At 49.2% G+C, this 22,742-nt stretch overlaps 1 protein-coding gene across 2 annotated transcripts in view; it reads right to left on the bottom strand.

The window, feature by feature from the left end:
* The window catches only part of Zfhx3 (zinc finger homeobox 3), a 348,026-nt gene that overhangs the window by 241,683 nt on the left and 83,601 nt on the right, over window positions 1–22,742 (bottom strand). The window contains exon 1 of one of the 2 annotated variants that reach the window (XM_021169308.2): window positions 1,718–2,518. The exons of the other annotated variant lie outside the window; for it this stretch is intronic. The gene's annotated coding sequence lies outside the window, so the exon portion shown is untranslated. Of the gene's footprint in view, window positions 1–1,717; window positions 2,519–22,742 lie in introns of those variants that run through there. 2 annotated transcript variants of the gene reach the window in all.

The following is a 22,742-nucleotide window of genomic DNA, read 5'->3' as shown; positions in this document are numbered from 1 at the left end:
CACATTTCAGAATCTTTCTATGGCCGAGCATCTGTCTCCAGACTCCTCTCAGCACGCCTCTGTTCCCTGTGTTCCACGTCTGGATTTAGAATCCCAGGCTGCCAGTAGATGTTGTGATAACAAGAACCAGGCTCCCAACTCCCTACTGCAGTCAGTCAGTGTGTCTGTCTGTCTCTCTCTGTCTCTCTCTCTCTGTCTCTGTCTCTGTCTCTCTCTCTCTGTCTCTCTCTCTCTCTCTCTCTCTCTCTCTCTCAGGTTACCTCCGAAGGTCTATGCTTTCCTATTTAATGCAGTCTGGGCCACAGCACTCCAGCCCAGCCCACTGGAACTCTGTGATTTTTAGGGTTTCCCTTGAAACCTATCCAGAAACCACAGCCATTAAAAGAACATGAAGGTTTGACACCTCCTGAATTTAGGAATGAGGGGACTCTAGGGGCCAACTCTACAAACTGGCACCTGCTGCCTGATGGCAAAGAAACAGTTACCCCCAGCTACGAGTGAGCTTCAAATTAGACTCTTATTTACTTAGTGACTCGTCACCAAAGATCTCAAAGCACGAAATGAAGTGAGATGAAGATGACGTGTAACTTCCTCACCATCTCTCTCCCAGGCTTGAGTCTGGTTTCCTTGCTGTGTCTTGATGCCGTACACCAAGCAGGCCCTGGCCTTCCCTGCCTTCCAGATGGGAAGCCTATATGCTCTGGGGTTTATAAATCAGTGGCTCCAAGAGAGTCTTCAGAAGCTGATAAGTGAGAAAATGCAAGGGGTGGAGGGTGGGGGGTACCCTCCTGGACTCACCTGCTCTCCGGTCACCTTTAAACCAGTTTAGCACACTGGGTACCACCACTAAGGCTGGCTGCTGAAACTCCCTTTGAGTGTGCCATGTGGGCTGTGGGCTCTCCCCTGAGGGTAAGATCCCCCCATCACCATCATCATTACATAGGTACGCACAGGACAGAAAAGGCTGTTTTCCAGAAAGCTTGTTTCTCTCTAAGCCTACAAAATGACTTTGGGTTGGATTTTGTTTTTTGTTGTTATTTTTCTTGTTGCTACCCTAACTTGGATATCTCTCCTCTTTAAATGGAGTTAAAAAAAAAAAATCTTGCCTTTCCTTCGTACTCCCCCCCCCCAAAATAAATGCTGTACCGGTTCTGGCAGAAGAACAAACCGAAATTAGAGAGCAGCCAGGCCAAGATGATCTCCATAGGTCCCGCCAGCTCTGCCCTGATTCTCTCTTTAATTACTCCCCAAACAGGCACATTCTTCACATTGCTGCAAACTGACCAGCGACTTCTAACACACTCTCTCTCTCTCTCTCACTCTCTCTCTTTCCTCCATAACCTCCCACCCCCCCGCAGCTGAAGGTGTGTTTAGACCAAAGAACCCAAAGTTCTCAATGGCACCAGTACCCCCAAGTATTAACAAGGTAGGAACTAACCCAAAAGCAGAAGGAGGAGGAGGAGGAGGAGGAGAAGGTCGGGAAGGAAAAGCAAGAGGAGACAGGAGGAAGAGCGTACTCCGGTGCCCAGCAGACTCTAAGCCACTCTCTCCCCAGGTAGGTTCCTCCTGGAGTCTAGGAGTTCAAGTGCATCCAAGCTTGCCCTTCCCCCACACGCCCCAAGAGAATGGGAAGTTCAGCCAAGACTCACTCGCAGCACCTGCCTCCAGCGCTAGGCCGGCTGCGAGCGGCGCAGCGGGGGAGGGAGGCTGCACTCACCTGGCACACAAAGCCTCCGTACACCTCGGGAGGAAGGAGGCACTCGGAGGTCCGGGGGCCACCACGCCGGCCAGCGCGACAACGGGAGATTCCAGTGGCAGCGGAGCCCCGAACTTACCCACCCCAGGCGGCATTCTCCCCACCTCCCGCTGCCCCCCGGGCTCGGCGGTGGCGCAGGCTAGGAGCAAGGGGCCTGGCGGCAGGGGCGGGGCGCGCATGGTGGCGGCCCGGGGCTGGCGATCTGCGGGCTGCCCCGGGGAGGGAGGTCCCCCAGGCGCGGCGGGGATTCACCCACGGGGCGCGGCGCTGCGTCCCGGTCCCCGTCCCGGCCTGCCCGCCTCTCTCCTCCTCCTGCGCCGCCCGCTCGCCCGCCCGCCCGGAATCGCTTTATGTAAATGAAGCTCAACTCGCAGTTTGCAGCGCGCACCGCCCGAGGAAGGGGGGCGGGCGGGGCGGGGGGCCTTCGGGGATCCACATTACACAGCAACAAAGCGGAAGGTTAATTTGAAACTCACAGCCCCGCAGCCTCTCGGCTCCCCGGGCAAAGCCTGACATCTACAGTCGCGCTGGGCGCAGGCCGGGCTGCTCGCGGTGGCCGCGCCCGCGCGCCTGCGGGGACCTGGGGACATAGACGCACAAACACACAGGAGCAGGGCCGGAGCTGCCGGGCCGGGGCTCCCAGCACCGGCCTTGGAGGCGGCCTGGGCCGCACTCGCCTGGGGACAGGAGCCTTGGCTGCCCTGGCCTGCACCAACCCAGGAACCGGCCCGGCAGGAACAAAGCCGCGTCCCCGCGAGGCACTGACCGCACCGCTCATCAAAAGTCAAAGGCCGGCCTGGAAGAAACGGACGCGCCTTCGGCCACCCCCAATCTCTCCCCCAAAAAAGAAGAACAAGCAGTCGGGGCCTCCGAACCCTGATCCATCAGTCTCTGGGCCCTGTCCACGTCAGAGCCAGGCCACTCTAACATGGGGACTTTAGCCAATGTGGACAGGAATTTATTTGAAACACACACCCATCCTATTAACTGCTTCACAGAGCACTTCTGTTTTTCAGCTGCAGAAACTTACGAAAACATCCCCTACTCACTCTCTCTCCATTGAGAGTTTAAGGACAGTTTCTAAGGAGAGGGGGAGAAGAGGAGAGCAAGAAACGACTAGAAAAGGCCAAGCAGCCTGCAACCACGCGCTGTCAGGAAGGAGACTGCCCTTAGGAGCCACAGAGCATTTCAGACAGGGCAAGAAAGGTGGTCCGGCTCAAGAGGATTCTAACACCAGGATCAAACCCAACGGGGCTACCTCGGCTGGTCACAGCGACAGCTGGGCACTTCTAGGTCTCCCAAGGTTCACCTTTGGCGTTCTGTTATGCAAAGGCAGGCCCCCTTGAAATCTCACCGGAAGTCTCCAGTCCTCTCAGACAGAATTCCACCCTCCTCCTAAATCTAGTCTTCATTCCGCATAGAAAGACACCTGCTTTTTCTCTTTCTGAAAACCAGCCACCCAGGCTGCCCCCGGCAGCCGCGAGTCTTTTCCTACTGCACAATAATGAACCATGCAAGTGTTAGAAATATAATAAGCTCACCAGGCGAAGAGCAGAATGTATGGAATCGTATTTGCATTAAACACACACTAACAGGGAGGAAAGGGGGAGGCTTGCTTGGTGAAAACTACAGTGTCCCTATGTAGGAAGCATTTTGGTACAATAGAATTCGGTTTCAAATCGATGTAAATACCTAACCTGTTGGGCGCAGTCTGTTACCCTGTCTATATTTTAGCACAAGAAAAAAAAAAAAAAAAAAGATTGCAATTGCAGTCTCCCTCCCCCCACACCCCCACTCTAAGCTAGGGCCTTGGAAGAAAAGAGCTGCCTCTGGGGAATCATGTCTGATTAGGGACAAAGGAGGGCAGAGGCCAAATTTAGTCAAACTTGGGGAAGGGGGAGAGCAGGTCTGGGGGGGTTGGGGGAGGGGGAGGATGGGTTTGTGAACCAGAGTATGGCCTCTGTAGACCTGCTTCAGGCTGCCTGACCTCGGGCTGAAGAACAGGTGGTGTTTTCAAAACACACTGTTATTTATGTTAGCCACACTAGTCAGGAACACCTTAAAGAAAACCAATTAATAATTTAATTGAAAAAGTGACAATGAATAATGCATAAAGACGAGGAGACAGGCAAGGTGGGGGGATCTCCTCTCAGAAGATGCACCCCCCCACACACACACACACACTCCAGAAATCTCTTTGGGGAAACAGAGATTCCAGGCCCTCAGTCCTGTCCTGGAAGCGACAACCTGGCTGAAGATGCAAAGCCAGCAGGAAGCTGTTTCCCCACTTCTGGGAAACTGAAGTTTGCAGCTTCCTCCTGAGTTTTATTCACGGGGCAGCCTCGGAATCTCGTAATGAGGTGAGTATAGGGGTGGGGGGGCATGGGATACACATTTTGACAAAATGAAAGCTAGAAAGGAAAAAAAACAAAACAAAAATAAACCAAACCCACAAGACAGGATCTAAAGCAATGATTGCTCCTGAGGAGGGGGTGGCAGTAGAGGGCCTCTGCCTTGATCCTGCCTCTGCCCCAGGCCCTGGGTCGGGCCTTCTACACCTTAGAAGCCTGAGAAGCAGAAAAAATGAATGACCCTGATCTCCTTTCTTTATCTTAACCCTGCAATAACTACATGCATGACGAGGCCTACTCAAGCCTGTCTTTGTTTAGACAAAAATTTCACTCGGAGAGCCACAGACAGGTAACCTACAGCCTGGAGACCGTCGTGAACAGGATAAACTGTAAAAAAAAAAAAAAAAAAAAAAAAAAAGCTGGGGCGCTCCCGCCTCAGGGGTAACTCATTTCCATCCTTAAGCAAATCAAGACCTCTTCTGAGGGAATTCACAAGGCCCACGCTGACATAATGGAACCGTCAATTTCTCCGAAATCCACGTTGCCAATTCTGTCCCCAAACTCAGGACAGGGCAGCTGTCTGATGTTAAACCCAGGGCCTGCACAGCACTGACAGCCTGATATTCTGGGGCAGCACCCAGGACGCAAGGACAAAATAGAGCCACCGCCAGAAAAGGCAGGCCCCTTCACGGGTTTCTCACCGCCCTTTCCTTCCCTGGCCTCTGCTCCCTCACTCGCTCGCTCGGCTAGAAAGCCTCACTGACAGCAGCCAAAGGATAAATATTTAAAAATAAACCAGGGAATGCTAGCCCCTTCTCTTCTCCTCCCCTTACCCATTCTCCGAGCCAGAGGTCTGCCCACGAACGCTTGAACGCTTAGCTGGCTGATAAATGACACCTCTCCAACCCAGCCAAACCTGCTTCCCCACCCCCAGACTCGCTCCCCCACCCCCACCCCCAGTGCTGTGTCTTCTCAAGTCCGCAAAGCTAAAAGTATGATCCCTGAGTGAAGATCCAGAGGGTGTCAGCATGCCAGCCCCTCTTCAGAGCACCACTGGGGCTAGGTAGATGTATGTCATTCTTCCAGATCATTTTGGTTTTATTATACTGATTTTAAAACTTTGTGCTTAAATCCTCTGGAGGCTAAAACCTAGGATGGGGTGGGGGGCACAGACATACACAGACATGCCCTCCCTCTCCCCGCCAATACATACATTCAGAACTGAATTTTGCTCTATGGTCTGAGCTCATCCCACTAACACAAGGTAGTTTTATTTCGAGGCTAGGTATCTGCTGGGGGCCCAGGCCCCCCGGATCAGGTCTAGCATACAGACCCACCTCCAGGCAGCTCAGCCACTGAAGGCTGGGGCACTGGGGACCTCGGCACAGATGTTTTGTTTCGCATCTCTGACAAGAACCTCAAGGTCTTCGTGGATCGCTGTGGTGCCAATGCCACAGATGAATTTTTACCCCATCCTACGTGGAAGACATCTGGTTTATCCACCTGCCTTTCCCAACTCAGTCTGCCCCTAACCCTGTCAATCAGACACACCACAGAAGCCCAGATGAGTCTTCTTTTAAACCTGTGATTCAAAAAGAGTTTTCCCCAAAATATTTCTGAGTGGCAAAGCCCAGGTCTCAAGGAAGCAAAAAACCACAGAAGCTGTCTTAAATGAGCCTTACATGGTAGGCAAATAGGTCACCAAGCTCTCTCTTCCTTTTTCTTTTTTGGAAACAAATACATATATATTTTGTTTTTATTTCCTGAAAGGGCAAAGAGAATTTGCCATGCAAGACTTTTCTACCCAGGGGGATTTTTACATTTGTGTTTCTAAACCTTGAAATTGAGGATTTTAATGACAAGGCAGACAGATGCTTAAAGACAGCATCACAGTCAAGGTCTGCATGCTGCAGGAGAGAGAGTGGTGCTTTGTTTGGGCGGGGGTGGGGGGGATGAACTTCCCATCTTGTTCCTGGGCCTCCCCCAACTGTCTGGCACATCCCTTCACAGTGGCCAGCAAACCGAGTGAAGTCTTGGAAGGGACAGAGGTCGGGCCGAATAAAGGAAACAGGAAACAGGGGAGGAAAAGAAAAGGGACAGGGGACATTGTCTGTTTATATAAATCCTAGTTTGAAAAGGAAAAAAAAAAAAAATCTCAACTCATATCAATTCCACCGTGGTGTGCACCAACCAGCTTTCCACTCAAGCTTCAACAGTGAACTCAGTCAGATGCACCACTATAGTTCAGAGTTTTCCTCTTCTTAATGAGTCATCTCACATGGGTTTCAATTCCCCCAGTGATCACTTTTAACTAGTGGACAGGATACCAGAAGATAAACAAAAGATGACCCTTCCACGATTTACCAAGTTAATTCTAGAATCCCATTTCTCTTGCCCCCCCCCCGTTCATCTTTTTGCTACTGTTCATTTTTTGTTGGAGATCTGTGCTAATCTGACTTCACAGTCTTTACCCCCCTCCCTCCCACCGCCCCACCCCCAGCTGAAATTTCACATATCCTCCAGGTTCAGCCTGTGTTTTAGAATGTGGGTTTCTATTGAGGCTCTTGGCAATTGCCAGTGAGGCCTATGGTGAAATGTGCTTCGTGCTGTTCCGTTTGTCTCTCTGCTGACAAATAGAAACTGTGAAATCTAAAGAATGGATAAAAAAAAAAAAAAAATCTAAAACAAAGAGGTTAAAAAAAAAAAACAAAAAAACAGGACAAATGTTTTTGCTTTTGTGTCTCCCCTGAAGCAATTGTTTGGGAAGTCCGCATTGACAATAACCATGATCAGGCCATCTAAAGGCGATAGGCTCACAAGGGGACTCCTGGCCTGCTCCCTTTGGTCTGGGAGAAAAAGTACCTTAGCTCCGTTCTCCAGGAACAAAAGGCCGGGGCCATGGAAGGGGGGAGAGGTGACCGGGCTTTCACAGGGAGCCAAGTGTCAGCAAGGCTTCATTTTTCATCCCTCTTAGTTAGAAAGCGGCTCAGGGAACTTCCTAATGCCTGCTTTTCCCTCTCTCCTATTGCTGCTTAACCTAAAAGGACAAAACAATATATTCATATACGTGTGTGTGTGTGTGTGTGTGTGTGTGTGTGTGTATACACACACACACATATGTGAGTATATGCACACACACATACTTAAAAAAAAAAAACTAAAACTAAAACCAAAACCCATCATCCTAGCAGAGGAAGGTCTTTGGGGCCTACATAAATAAGCCTGCCTCTCATCTCTCTCCCCACCCCACCCCCTTTTTTTGAGGGGGATCCAGTTGTAGATCAGAAGAAAAGAAAGACTCTGGCATGTTTAGTAACATCAGACTGGCCTTTATAGTTCCAAGAAGATACGGGCATTATGGGTGAGGGCAGCATGGGAAGGGGAGGGGGCGCCAGGGGAGAGTGTCTAGGGTCACAGCCTGAAATGAGCTAGCGCCAATTTCACATTCACAACTGGCTCTCAATCTCACAACCATCACTGAGCTGAGCAGTGGTTGCAGTGGGGGTGGGGGTGGTGTTTGTTTATTTGGGGTTTAGGGTTTTATTCTGTTTCATTTTGTTTGGAGAGGGATGTCCTCCTCCAGAAGTGGCCAGGCAAGGTGTGGCAGGGGCCAGGGGAGGTGTGTGCCATCAAGAGAGGAAGCCTGGATGAATCACTTCACGCCATGGAAATACTGGGGGGGCAAATGGATATGGGAGTGTTTAACCAGATTAACACACTTGGGAAGTGTCTTCCCAAGCAGGCAAAACCCTAGGCCAGAGCAAGGACATTCGACCCCCAAGCCAGACCTGGCCTCACAGAGAAAACACACACACACACACACACACCCCTTCCCAAGGCAGCCACAGAGCTCTGACCAAACAGCAAGGTCACAGGGAGGAATGAGGGGGCCTGCATACGAACACAATAAACACTCAAATATGACCGGAAATGACATCAGCAAAGAGAAGGACCTGTTTACTGCAGATCAAAACAAAACAAACTCCCAAACCTTTTGTGTACACAAGAGAACTCTATAAAAAGCCTCTCGAAATGTCACTAGGGTTGGTCTACATATACATCAGCATCCGAATAAGAAAAGTGCATGATGGTTACTGGGGGGGGGGGCAGTAAGAGGGGGGATGTTGGAAAGAAGAAGGGGGGGGAGGGAGATCAATCCCAGCTAGGGCCAAAAAGCCAGAGTGGTTGCCCACTCTGCTGAGCCTTAATATTTATTGGTGTTTATAATCAGAAAAGCTGTATTCTATGTTTCACTTAATACAAGGCCAGACAGCGTTGTCTAATGAGGCAGCGTTACAATCAGCTTGTAATGCTGAATTTTTAATGCTGCCAAGGATTCTGTTATATAATAATACAAAAAAAAAAAAAAAAACAAAACCCAGAAGCTGAAGGAGGGGGTCCCAACGACAGGACCTTCCTCTGCCACTAGCTTGCTCTCTCCCTTCCCTCTGCCCACCACCTTGTGATCTGAAATCAACTCTCCATCCCACACAGGTCGGTACAGAACGCAAGAGGATTCGTCAGGCAATCTACACTTTTCATTATTTCTGTAATGTCTTCTCCAAAGTTCTAATGTCAAGAGTCTGAATTCTTAGCTTATTGGGGGGGTTAGAGGTCTAAAATGAAAATGATTTCTTCTGGAAGATGGGGGTGGGGGCTGAAGAGACAAAGAATAGAAGGAAGGGGATTTTTTTTTTCTTTTAAGCAAACCAAGCCATTTTTTAAAAGAACAAAAATAAAATCATAGAAGGAGAAAGAACTAATGGGGGGGGGGGTAGGGGAGGGTGGAGTTGCCCATATTCATAGCTGCTGTACTCAGCTTACACTGGTGTAATTTAAAAGCATACACACAGCCGCGTTGCTTCTCTCTGTAATACCCCAAGACTGTAAATCTATAACCACTGCAATGATTTAGTGATTAAAAACATGATAACATATTGTGTAACTGCAAACCACAGAACCCTTGCCAACTCTCCTCAAGATAAAGGGGGGGTGGGGGGGTGGGGAAATACAGAAAATGTGTTGCTTGCAGCAATCTTCCTAAACCCAAAAAGATTTTAATGAAAGGACCTATACAGTAGACAATCTCAAAGGGGTGAGTGGATTCCGTGTGGAGCCAGAAAGGGGAGGAGGGCAGAGCGGGGAGGGAGAGCAGCTAGCTTTCTGTTGGGTTCTTTTCCTTGTACTAACAAATTACAACCTAAACAAGCCTTTTCCTTTCTCTCCCTCCTTCCCTTTTTTTTTTTTTTTTTTTTTAATAGTTTGTTGTAACTGGAATGACTGGTCTTGTGCACTGTCTCGCATAGTCAAAGCTGCTTTGTAATAGCATCTGGAGACCCAACCTTATTTGCCTGAACTCAATGGTGTTTTTTTTTTTTTTTCTTTTTTCTTCCCTCCCCCTCCTCCCTGGTTTTGTTTTGGATTCAGTATTGTGGGTTTTCTGGTGTCACTGGGAGCCCCTGTCTATACAGTCAGAGGACTCTGACGCCTTTAAGCTACTGAGCTAACACCTGAGAGGGAAGCACAATTTGTAACGGGGCAGGAGGAGCCTAAAGCAGGCAGACAGACAGACAGACAGACAGACACAGACACACACACACATATGCACACACTAAAATCAAAGCAGCTGTAGGGGTTTTGGCCTCTAAGCAGCTGACCTGACCCCATTCTGTATATTCTTTTATTTCCCCATCGCAGGATTCCTGCACCTTGGGTCAGATTTGTACTCAATGTGACCCTGAGGAGGAAGACAGTCACCAAGCCCTGGAAAACTGTTCCATATTTAATAGGGGTGGGGGTGTGAGTGCAAATACATTCAGAAGCCCCACATGTGTATACACACACACACATGGACACACTCTATCAGGACTACCAGGCCATAAGGCTAGCTCCGGCCCAGCCTTCTCAGTCCACACCACTAAGAGCCTATACTCTCCTTGTATAATCACCACCCACCAAATCTTCATGCCTTACAGCTCTAACCACCACCACCACCACCACCACCACCACCACACACACACACACACACACACACACACACACACACAGAGTCCTCCGGAGACTTTATGTTTAAAAAGTCCACAGATCTGAATCGCCTCCTCTCTGGACCAGAGCAGGGCAGTTTATTCAGAGAAATCAATAGGAAAGAGCATTTGCAAATATTTATATAAGCCCAGTGCGTTTCAGCATTAAGTAATTAAAAACTAAAACCTAGGGAGGGGGGAAGGGAAGAGACAGACAAGAGGAAGGCTGCTGGTCTACATTGCTTTCCTGCCCACACCTCATCTCCTCAAACCACAAGCCTTTCAAAAATGACTTCATGGACACTTTTTGCGAAATGCTGTTCTGAACCATTTTCAAGACTATTTCAAAATAATCTCCAAATATGGATTCACCTACCACCAAGCATTCTGGAATGACTGTAAGACAACTGTCTTGTGTATTCTCTGTCTCGCTCTCTGTCTCTGTCTCTCTCACACACACACATACACACACCATTCTGACTTTTGATATTGCTTCAATCTCTAGTACGTTACTCTTCTATATTCCTACCTCTGCTTGTACTAGTTTAAAAAAAAAATCATGAGAAGGGGAAAGGTTGAAAATTCAATAAGCCACCAGTGAAGGATGGGGCAGCTCCCACTTCCCACCAACTCAAGATGCTTACACTTTAAGGTTCGACTCTAAATCCTCACATGTAAATAAACAACACACACACACTTCAGTAAAATCAAAGGGCTATAACATGAGCCACTATAGACTGAATGGATTTCCCCTATACTGTTCTGAAAAGCTGAGCAGTAAATTCTGGTTATTCTGCCTCTAAATCCAATGGAAGAAACCAACTAAGGCACTGAGGCACCCACACTGCAGGTATTGTAGAAATTTACAGTAAATGGAGGTACAAGATTGCCGCACATTGTCCTATTGATTATTCAGATTGATCCAGCTTTCCTCAACCATTTCCCAAGCTTCTTTCTCAGGACCTCCGAAAAAGTTGGCCAGGAACTAGCCATGCACCCAAAGTAGGTAGAAAAAAAAAAAAACAAAAACATATACATACATACATACATACATATATATATATATATATATACATACACACACACACACACACATATATATATATATATCTTTAAAGCCATAATAAATCCTCAATGCCCCCCAAATGCCTTGAGCCTTTCTTAAAATTCCAAAGTGAATTTATGTTCTGTAATTTGCATTAGAGCCAACCGATCACCATGTCATATTCTTCAAAGGTATTTAACAACCCCCCCCCTTTAAAAGTCACCAAACAGAAGGCAGAAAATGGCAATCAGTTTTCCTCATCCATATAGTCCTTAGATCAAGTTTCAATAATTGAAACCAATAAAAATTGTCATATTTCCCCTACTTCAAAGTGATGAGGGAGAAAAGTTAAGAGTGTGTGATTTTTGAAGCACTCATAATCAAAGAATCTGCCACAGTCGAAGGAATTTCACAAAGTCAGGTTCTGAGCAACAGATTCATTCACAAAGTAAAATATATGTATATTGTCTTAATAGCTCAATACACAATGCAAGTGCATAACGTAGAACAAACACTCTTAGACCAAGAACACACCAACTGACATGCAAAAGATTCTATACATTAAAATGTATATCGTAAAATTAAGAACGTGCTTTTAATTTTTTTTTTTTTTGCATCTAGTGGAGTAGGGCGAGAGGGGAAGAGTGGGGAACCGAACGTAAACAATCCCAGTTTCGTATATGAGAGAGGAGAGAGAGAGAGAGAGAGAGAGAGAGAGAGAGAGAGAGAGAAGAGAGAAAGAGGAGAGGGAGGAGGAAAGAAAAAAAAAAAAGTCCTCCGATCCGATGTCTGTCTCTCAGCTGGTCGAGGAGGCCAGCAAGGCTGGCTTCCGCCCTGGCCGGCGGGGCGGCCCCGACCCCGACCCCCGGGAGCCCCTAGTGTCCAGGGTGCAGCCCCCATTGCGCGTTCCTGGCGCTGCTCACCGGGTCAGGCAGTGAGCGCCCAGGTAGAGCGCGGCACGGCCGCCTCGCCCCCTCCCGGACCCCAGATTGCCACCGAGCTCCGCGGCCCCCGGAGCGGCCCCGCGCGGAAGGCAGGCGCCCGGCCGGCGGGGCTGCTCCGGGCCGGGTGCGCGCTCCGCCCAGAGCCCCGGCACCGCTCGGGGTGGGGCGCAGTCGTTGTGGGGGGGCAGGCTGTACCGGGACCCCCACCCCCGCCAGCCACCGCCTTTGTCTGGCCGCGGGGACCCGGGGCCGCGCGCCTCCTCCTCTTCTTCTTCCTCCTCCTCCTCCTCCCGGGCCCGCACCTCGGCCGGCCCTGCCCTGCCCTGCCCGGCGGCGCCTCCAAAGTCCCCGCGCAGGGCCTCGCCCCGGGCGCCTCCACCCTCCCGGGGGTCGCCGGCGGCTGCGCGGGGGCCGCGGAGGAGGGGGCGGCCCAGGCTTGGCGGCGGCGGCGGGAGGAGGAGGAGGAGGAAGAAAAGAGAAAGAGAAAGTTTGGCGCAGGGGGCAGGCGAGCGGGACGCGGCGAGCGAGCAGGGCGCGGGCACGGGGAGCGCGGGCGGCGGCGGCGGCGGCGGCGACCGGGCGCGGGAGCCGGGAGGGGGCAGGACGAGCCCCATGCAAAGCAGCCCGGGCGCCCCGAGGAGCCCCGCGTTCGGGCGGCGGCGGGAGGAGGAGGAGGAGCAGGCGGCGGCGGGAAGAGGAGGAAAAAAAAAAAAAAAAAAGAGGGAAAAGTTGCCACTTACGCGGTTGCTCCTCCGGCGGCGGCGGCTGCAGCGGCGCTGCTGGCGGCGGCGGCGGCGGCGGGAGCTGGCGGCGCTTTTAATCCCGAAAAGAGGCGCTCGGGCCGCGGAGCCCATCAAGGCAGCAGCGGCGGCTGGCGGGGGGCGGCGGCGGAGGACGCGCTGCTGGCGGCGGCGGCGGCGGAGCTGGAGCGCGCTCGGCGGAGCCCGGGGCGGGAGGCGGCCGCAGCCGGGGAGCCGGAGCCGCCGCCGCCGCTGCCGCCGAGCAGCATGGTTGGCGGGGAGTTTACAGCCCCCGGAGCGGGCAGGGGCCACGGAGGAGAAGCGGCGGCGGCGGCGGCAGCGGCTCTAGGCTGTAATTGGGATGCAAAGCAGGCGGCGGCGGCGGCGGCGGCTGCGGCCGGGAGGAGGAGGAGGAGGAGGCGGCGGCGGCGGCGGCGGCTGCAGCGGTCGGAGGGGACGCGCTGGAAGTGGGAGCTGATGAGTGAAAAGAAAAAAAAGTCTTTGGATCTTTATTCTGCTAATTAGTTTCCTGCAAAAAATGGCTGTGATTAATTCAGTGCGCATGTGCTTCATTACCCAGGCACGACGGGAAGGGCTAATTAGCCACCTTCTGGATCAATAAGATTCAGCAAAAAAGAAAAGGGGGAGGTGGAGGGAGGCAGAGGGGAGGAAGGGAGGAAAAAAAAAAAAAAAAAAACCAGGGGAAAGTGATGAGCAGGGCAAGGAGAGCAGGAAGAGAGGATGGGAGAAAAGGCTAGGCAGAGGGAGAGAGGCACCAAAAGTTTATGCATGTATTAAAAACACATACACACACACCGGCACACACACACGCACACTCACATACACACATACACACACACACACACACACACACACACACTATCGTGAAGTGAAATGTGAAGCAACAATAGAGACCTGACTAAGATTTTTTAAAGAATTTTTCTTTTTTCCTTCTTGTAATTTCTTTTTCTCGTTCTTTTTCTTTTCTTTTACTAAAAAACTGCAACAATGCTTAAATTAAGTAAGAAAAGAACATCTTCGGGGGAGGGGCGGGGGCGGGCAATAGTGGCGTGGGACAGCTTAAGACAGAGGTTTTAAGGGAAAGACCAGAGGCTTAGAATGGAGGCCACTTTAAATTGCAAATCAGGGATTTTTTTTTTTTAACGGAGCAAAAATTAACTCTCCTTAAATCAGAGGATGAAGGAAGAAAATAAAACTTTAACACGTACCATAGACTAGACAAAAATCTGTTGATTTTATTTTCTGACATAAGACATAGACCCTTAGAGGGGCAGAGGATGCGGGATGAGCAGAAGAAATGAACGGAGCAAAGTGAGTCAGAACTGGAAGGGGGTCGAGCTTAAGCAAGACGAGAAAGGGAAAAGTTGCCTTCGAAAAGAAGTCCAACTTTCCACCTTTCTGGACTTAAGAGAAAAGTAAAATCAATTTTTCTCGAGTGAAGCCTGGGAAGCAGATGTTTTTAAAAACACAGGAAGCGATTTTGCCATCAAAAGCAGGGTTGTAATAAAAGCAGCGAAAAAATAATTTCAGACAAAATTCATAAAAAAAAAAGAAAGAAAGCCAATATGTTTAAATATCGAAGAAAGGTCTAGTGTAGAAAGAGGGGAAATTGCATACCCCATTCCTAATGGGGAAAAAAAAATTCTTACAGCTACCTCCAAGAGTTTTGGAGCAGTCTTGAAGCCAAAGGGCTTGAAATGAGGGGATGGATTTCAGATAAAGACTAGGAACAGCGCATCCCACCAGAGCCCAAAGGAGATTCCCTAGAATCAAAGACAGCAGCCAGGGACCCTGCTACTTTACGGATTCCCAGTACATCAAAGCTATCACTCAGGCTGGGGTATGGTACCTCCAAAATGCAAGCAAATAAATGCAGGAAGAGCATATCTCTCTCTCTCTCTCTCTCTCTCTCTCTCTCTCTCTCTCTCTCTCTCTCTCTCTCTCTCTCTCTCTCTCTCTCTCTCTCTCTCTCTCTCTCTCTCTCTCTCTCTCCAGTTTCAGCGCACCCCTGCTACTGAGTACTGAATATATTCTTTAATGACAAGGATGTATTTTTATAAGTTCTACACGAGAACTAGTGTCATTGAAATTACACTGTCTGTGATGAAATAAAATGTGCTTTAACTGATTTGCCAACAAGTAAAGCCTATAATACCTGGGGAGGGAGCTCGCTAAAACTTATTTTTCTTGAGGGTTAATTTTTTTCTTTTTGCCCCAGCCTACCAAGATTATTCATCTAAGAAGGAATTTGGGAATTAATCAGGAAATCTGTTTGATTAGAAAGTAATTCTTCATTTTGAGAGATTGTCCAATGCTCTTAAGACCATTGCAGCTTCTTAGACAAGACTAGGGGGAGAAAACCGGTTTAGGATTTTACAGTTACCTCATCTAATCCTTCTGAATTCACTCTGGGAATAATGCTGTTTTATTTAGGCGGGGCATGGGCGGGGGTTGGGGGGAGATAAAGAAAATACATTTAGAAAAAATCAGGGGTTTCCTCTCTCTGAGCCAAATCTGGGTTACCATTCAAAGTCTTCCTGGTTGCTTTTCCATGCGGGACAGCTGATCAATAAAGCCAAGTCCAGCCTGCCTTGCTACAGGTTTCACCAGTCAGTGCTTGCAAAACCTTTGTCATTTTCTAAAAATAAAAAAGCTAAAAGTTATTGTAGAAGAAGGGGCTTTTTTTTGTCCCCTGCACAATGTGTCTTTTGTGAGGTTAATACCATTCTGGGCTCTCGATAGCCCTGGACAATGGGGACTCTCCAGGAGCCTGTGAAGACCCTGGCTTTTTTTTTTTTGTTTTTTTTTTTTTTTTTTTTTTTTTTTGGGGGAGGATGAAACATTCCTACAGTCCAAATACAACCTCTGCTTTGATTAAATAAATATTTATCTTTATTGTAGCCATTGTATATTTTTACCTTCAGTTTGTCCGGTTTCTGATTATTATTTTAAAATTTCCACTGGCAATAGTTAATCTTCTTTCCCCCCCCCCTTTCAGTTCAAAATACAGGTCAGTGTAAAATGTAGCTGGCAGAAGGAAGACTGGTAAATTCTGAATTTTTCCATAATTCGTCAGGTAAGGAAAACTGCTCAGCCCTCTGGCCAGGGGTGCGTTTTGCTTCCTACTTCTCTGTCTTCACGAATCTTCATAAATCTGGATTTTAGAGATACAGCAGAATTAAATTTCTCCTTGTAGATGTTGAAAAACCAGTTACATATCATGTGCTTATTTTCTTTTAAAATGTAAATAGCACGAGAAGTGAACTTGTAGCCTCTTTCTTATGTTTAAAAAAAAAAGGTGTGAAGAAGTCTCCCTATTTAGGAAAAAAATTCTGGATATAAATCTATTTCATGTTGCAATTATAGGAAAATGTCAGCTTAGTCTTGTAAATACTTATGCTAATTTTACTGAGAGAATTCATTCTATGGAGAAGTACCCATCTTGTGTGATTCAATAATGCTTAGATGATAATCCAGCATCTATATGGATTATTTTATATACAAAATGGGGGCTGCCTAAAATCCAGAATCTAAATCCTTTATTTAGCAGGAAAGAAGGCAGAAAATTTTAGACCAACCTGTTTTTTAAGGCATTTTTACTGTGGGGAGGGAAAGTGACATGTAGGCTAAGTACTGCATTGCTATTTTTCTGCCTCTCTCTGAAATGAATGACTATAGATAACAAAGGTATATGCATAAAGCGGTACATAAATATACATTTGAATGACTTCACAAGCCTTGTCATCTATGTGTGAATATCTGTGCACACAAATAGACAAGGTGTGCACAAATGCAGGTACTGTACAGAGCTATTAGGGGGCTTTTTCTCACTGGGGGATTTATGTTTCCGGGTCTGTTTGAAGCCATTTCTTTGGAAATATAACATAGCAGTGTTGTTTGAATGAAGTAGATGGAGATGCTGAATTTGAGTATGAGTCTGTTCCTCCACAGTTTTCAGAATATGGAACTGCAGCTATTATTTGGTCCAAGGGTTAAATATGCAATGGGCCAATGTCAGGAGGAAAGAGATGGGGTACTAGTATATTTCTCTTAGAAAGAGCCTGGCTTTGGGCCCTAGGAATCCCCTAAACGGGGTGACTGGGGACACAGTAAAAAGGAGGGGGGTTGAGACTCAGTGTGGAGTCAGGGGAGGTCGAAAGGATGAGTCTCTGAAGATCTCTAGCTCACGATGTAAGAGAAGGGTTGAAGGGTGAAGAATGTTCGGTCTCTTTTTAAATGTGTATTGTTATTCTAAGTCTATTGTATGTACGTGTCGCCGTCTTTTCATTTGCCACGACAACATATGGATTCCATAAATACAGACATGCCGAAGTGCATCTGTCTGAGTAGTTAACACGATCCAAACATCCCTCCTCACTCCGCTAACTCCGCTCCTCCTTGGGCTGGCAGTGCTTGTGCCGGGGATCCTGCATCCCTTAATCTCACCCTTTTGTGAGACTACCTTGTTGTAGTCTTGGCACTGGATTCAAGGTGCAAAGCTGGGACGGCTGACTGCTAGCAGCATTTCAGCAGTCGAGTCTCTGCCAACGGACACGGGGCCTTTGAGCTAGCGGGAAGGAAAGGGTTAAGCTGCCAGAGCCCAGGGAAGGGGCTGTGCTCATCCCTGAGCGAGGTGCAGCCACCGGCAGCTGTGATTTAGGGGTCAAGTCCGAGATCACCTTTCTCCTGCCTCTGGAAATGGCAGAAGATGGGGAAGGGGGTGGGGGGAGCTGGAAACAGGAGAGAACAGCGACTAGGCACAAGCACGAGGCATTCCATCTATCCCCCCAGCCTGGTCCCAGTCCACCTCTTGACCCCAACCCCCACCCCCCAGACAAACGGACAGATCCTTTTCACTCCTAGGATTGTGGGATATTCTGAGTATCCCAAGTTTCTCTTTCAGTAGCTCTGCCCCTACTCCCTGTGTACTGGAGTTCTAAGTACCAATTCTGAAAGTTTATCCTCAGTGTGGCAGTGAATATAGAAGCCAATGTGGGTCAAAACTTCCTTCTCCTTTGCAGAAGACTGGGATGCCCCTAGCAGGAAGAAGTTTGAGTATAGCCCTCTCTGCCTCACACTCAAGTCATACATACACTCCTACAGTCCTGAGTGGGTGGACACCGTGGATGGAGTCTGTCTGTTACAGGCAGCTTCTTGCTTTGTGCCTACATTTTTGGTCAATTTTTTCCCCTCCCATCTCACACTGCCCCCAGAACACTTTTCATCAAAGAATACTTTTTAAGCTTGAAAGATGACCAAAGGCCAATTTCAGATTTGTTCCTAAGTCATTTCATTAGAAAAGAGCAAAATGTCAAAGTCTTCTGTGTTGGCATATGGGTAGCATGTGGAGTCTTAGCATGCAGGTCTTGTGAGTTCTGGGGGAGTGTCCATAGAGCGGATGTTAGCCAAAAAATGAGCTTCCCAAATCCTCCCCCAGGACGCTGGCCAGTTAAGAAACTGAAATAGCATAGTTCTTTTGGAAAGTTACAATAATAATAATAATAAACACTTTGGTGTGTGTGTGTAAAAGACCTGGCTCAGACTGACAGAAAGACCCCGATCCCTGGAGGAGAGAAGACAAGTGGAAGATATAGAGCTGAGGAGATAATGGAAGTTTAAAACAAGACGATCTCCCATGCTCTCCCCCTGGGTTTCCCTTGGAGATGAAGGCAAATCACCCTGATCCAACCTGTGCTTCCAGGGCCAAAGGCAGCACAGCTGATCCAAAGGCAGCTGAGGTCTGCCTTTTCCAGTCTGCCCCTAACCTTGCCAGAGTCTCCAGACCTCGGAAATCAAACTAAATTGGCCGCTGGAATTTAAAAGAGGTTTCAGCCCTGGAGCAAGGAGGAGGGAACAAGCCCCCCCCCCCTTTAACATCCCAATTCAAAAAACACCACAACCTACTCTTGGGTGTCATCCCCAGTCCAAGTCCAAGGATATTCATATTCTCTCTCTCTCTCTCTCTCATTTCTCATAAGTAAAAACCTTTAAAGAATTAGTCCCAAACTTATAGAGTGCCGGGTCCTTGAAACAAGAGTTCCTAGCGATAAAACCTGTCTTTATTTACAGTACCTAGGGTATTGTGAAAAATGCAGGTTAATTAGTCGACACCAGGGGTAGCGTTGGGTTCCCCAGTTCCCTCCTTTGCATCGGAAATCTGAAGTCCAATCTGGGGGTGCAGGAACAACAAGAGTCTGTGGCTCTCACTGGGCTATGCACCACCACCACACGCTGGCTTCCCTTTTGGTGGTGACCCGGTACCAGAAGTCTGCACCGCATCAAAAGCCGAAGGCGGGCGCGAGGAGGAGACAGAACTAACCTCATCACAACTCAACAAAGTGAACAACTGTAGGACAGACACCCTTGGTTGGACAACGTGCGTTTTAGGGAGTCTCAGGAGCACATAACTTGGGGAATGATGCCTGCCGGCTCCAGCCTAAAGAAAAGGAAGCCCTGAGAAGAGCGGGCGGGGTGTGGTGGTGTGGGAGTCTGGGGAGCAGAGCTGTGAGCCGTGCTCCACCAGAGCTGGCCTGGGGAGAGGATGCCCACAGTGGCACGTGCATTGTTGACAGGCAGGCATGTGCTAATGGAGGGGTAGGTGGCTGAGCAATACCCCCATGCTTGCATTTCTTGCAGGCATGGTTTGTTTAATGACAGGGAATTGAATGCCTCTCACACACACACTTTTTTTCTTTTGCTGAGAAATGTAAAAAAAGGAACCTATATCATATATATGTTCAGAAAAAAAGTATGCATTTTTCCTTGAGAAATACCTAGTGCCATAATATTTCTGATTTAAGGGGCGAGGGAAATCTTTGAAGTGAAGGAAATCAGTGGGGGAGGAACTAGCTTTTCCTGATTTTTTTTTTTTTTTTGTACTTCTCAAAGCCAGTAATGGGATTTAAAATGAGAGATTCCCAGTCTTCGTCCTCCCTGCCATTCCATTTCACTGTTTTTCGCCTCAGAAAACCTCCGAGGTAACCGACTACACGTCTACGGGGGTGGATAAAAGAAAAACAAGGTTTGGGGAACACATCAACTTTTTGTTTTCTCAAATGAAGTTGGAAAAAATTTTTCTAAGGACAATTTAAGCAACAAAGGACATTGAACAGATATGCTTTCTAAAGAAAAATAAATCCGATTCGTTTGTTTCTCGTTCTTAAGATTAGAGAGAAAGGTGAATCTGATCTTGGAGCGTGCGTGCGTTAGGCACGAAATCTGGGGCCCGCCTTTGGATGGGGAAAATGGGCAGTGGCAAGGCACCCCGCGAGGTCCCTGGAGAGGTCCAGGGCGCAACAGGCTTGGAGCACCAGGGATTTGACTCCAGCTAGCCACATTCTCCTCTGGGCGGCCTTCAGGCTCGGCATAGGGCAGGGAACTGACCCCCTGTGTGCTTCGGGCGCGCCCTTAAAACCACAGCCGCTTGCCAGTTAGATTCTAGAGCTCAGTGGGTAGTAGTGACATTCGACGTCAGTTTCTCATGGCCAGAATAGGACGCACCGATTTTTGTATCTGCCTTACTATTCCCCCCACCTGGGGGCTGGACTTTGTAAAGACCAGTCACCTCCCTAAATACCTCCATTCTGCTCTCCCAAAACATAACCTCCAAGAATCCCGACATTTCCCCAAGATGCAGATTCCGGTTCTCCGAGCTAGTGCGCGCATCCTTAGTATCTGGCGCGGCGCACGCCTAGCCTGATATTTCGGGACCCCTTTCTTCCCTCTGGCTTAGGATGCCGGGAGGAAGCCAGGAGGCTCTGGCTCCTGAAGACACCAATTGAACCGCTTAGGCCAGTGAATAGCTGCAGCCAAGAAACCCAAAAGCCTCTTGCAGGTGCGCGCCTGGCACGTTCCTGGGGCCCCTCGGCTGGGAGGGGAAATAGGCTAGCCCCGGCGGAGCCACCCTGTCACCGTTCTTCTGCGGGAACCTAAAAAAACCATTACGCCCAGCCCGGGCCCCAGCTGCCCAGCTGGAAAGCAGAGGGCGCGGCCGCAGGCACACCCCCTGGCCCGGACTCGCAACATTCAGGCCCAGCCCTTCCTCCCCATCGCTGTGATTCCCTAGCTGGGGCTGTCTGTTCTGTAGATTTTTTCCTCCGCCTTTGCAGCCTGTCGAGCTTCCCAGACACTGCTAGGCCACCAACGTCCCACCCCTGCCCCTCTGGGAACAGAGGTGGGGCTGCCCAGGAAGAGGTCCCTGAACGCCAGCTGCAGAAGAACACTGGAGAGTCCCAAGTCCCAGGCTTCCCCTCCCAGCCTAGGTGTTTGGGAAGAAGCCGGGTTCTGTAGCCTTCGCGGCCTCAGGGCCGAGCGGAGAATGGAGGACCCACTGGGGCGCACCGCAGTTCCTCCTAACCAAAGGAGGTGGGAGTGGGTGTTTGGTTTAAGTGAAGGCCAACTTCAGGGGTGCCAGTGTCTTGCGTGCCTGGTTCTGAGCATCTCCCTCCCTCGCGCGTTTTGTCTGGGAGGGGGGGAAATGAGAAAGAAAAGAAAGCGGGTGGATTTGCGCCGACCCTCCTCCCGAAGTCTGGGAACGCTGCTGCAGGAAGAACCGCTCATAAAGACACTTTAACCCCCGACACTTGAATGCTAAAGGTTAGACTTACAGTCTTCAGGGAAGGGCTTCCTGCCAACTAGGATAGCGGCGCACGCTGCCACAGGCCGTGGACCACACCATCCGTGGCCCCTCCAGGTGCGGTCAATGCGATAGGCTCCGGGTGTTTGTTTACTTCAGCGACCAGAACCCGGAGGTGCCGGCTCTTCCCTGCCCCCAGCTCCAGGGAACCTCTTTTCCCGGCCTCCGCAGTTATTTGCCGGTAGCTGTCTGCGCCTACCTCATTTTGCTCTTGGTATCTGTCCCCTGCCCTTTGGGCTCCTACTAGGAGGCCCGAGATTCACAGCAGGACTCACCTTTGGGAGAGACCGTGCCTAGCCCTTTTCTTTTCTGTTTCCAGGCAGGCGGTGAACCCTAGCACAGGTGAAAGAAACAGGGGTCTACAGGAAGACAGGGCCTGCAAGGGAGTGCCAGGTGGGGCAGTTTTTAGGCGGGGGAAACTTATTAAATAGCCATGGAGAATCTATCCCAGAGATCCTAGGACCAGGGGCATCTCTTCCTCCCTCCCAACCCAATGATGCTGAAATTCAAAACGACGACGTGATGTGTAGAGATTAATAGGGATGGAGGTTTATCCGTAGGAGCCAAGCAAGTGTCTGTTTTCTCTATTCCCTCAGTCTGCTGCGTTTGCTGAGTACCTACTATGTGCAGTTCCCTTCCATCCCCTGTACCTGTAATTGTATTCATTTGCAATTGGAAAATGCTCTGAGTTCCATTTTCTATTCAAGAGAATGATTGCACTCAGAGAGGCTGTTACTCACTTAAAGGCCACACAGCTTTAAAGTTGCTCAGCTTGTACTGGAAACCCACTTCTGTGGGACTTTACACCAGCTGCCTCTTGTCAAAGCAAGACAAGCAAGGTGCCAGTCGGTGGAAGAGGAAAGCTAGCAGTGCCATTTAAATCGAGCGAGAGGCAGAAAGGCAAAACAAGCGTTAGTTTCCCATGGTTCCAGGGCTGACATTCAAGGATAGGAGACAGTCACAGGCTGGCAAGAAGGATGCTCTCTGTGACAGAAGCCATAAGGAAATGCAGCAACAGCAACTCAGCCAGGATATCTGCAAGGGTACAACCCTGATGCAATGCCCCAGAAAGCCCCAGATGGGCTAGCCTGAGCTGTTCCCACCTCAAAAGCAAAAGCTTCTACGGGGCCTTCTTGGTTTTTCCTTTGCAAATTGTCTTAGTCTGCCTGAAACTGGGACAAGACCCTTACTTCTATGCGTCATCAAGACAAACAGGAAAGGACAATC

Source organism: Mus caroli, chromosome 8 (genome assembly GCF_900094665.2).
Source record: "Mus caroli chromosome 8, CAROLI_EIJ_v1.1, whole genome shotgun sequence".
NCBI classification, from domain to species: domain Eukaryota; kingdom Metazoa; phylum Chordata; class Mammalia; order Rodentia; family Muridae; genus Mus; species Mus caroli.
The sequence above is the reverse complement of the archived record's forward strand: the minus strand, read 5'-3'. Positions and strand labels throughout refer to the sequence as shown.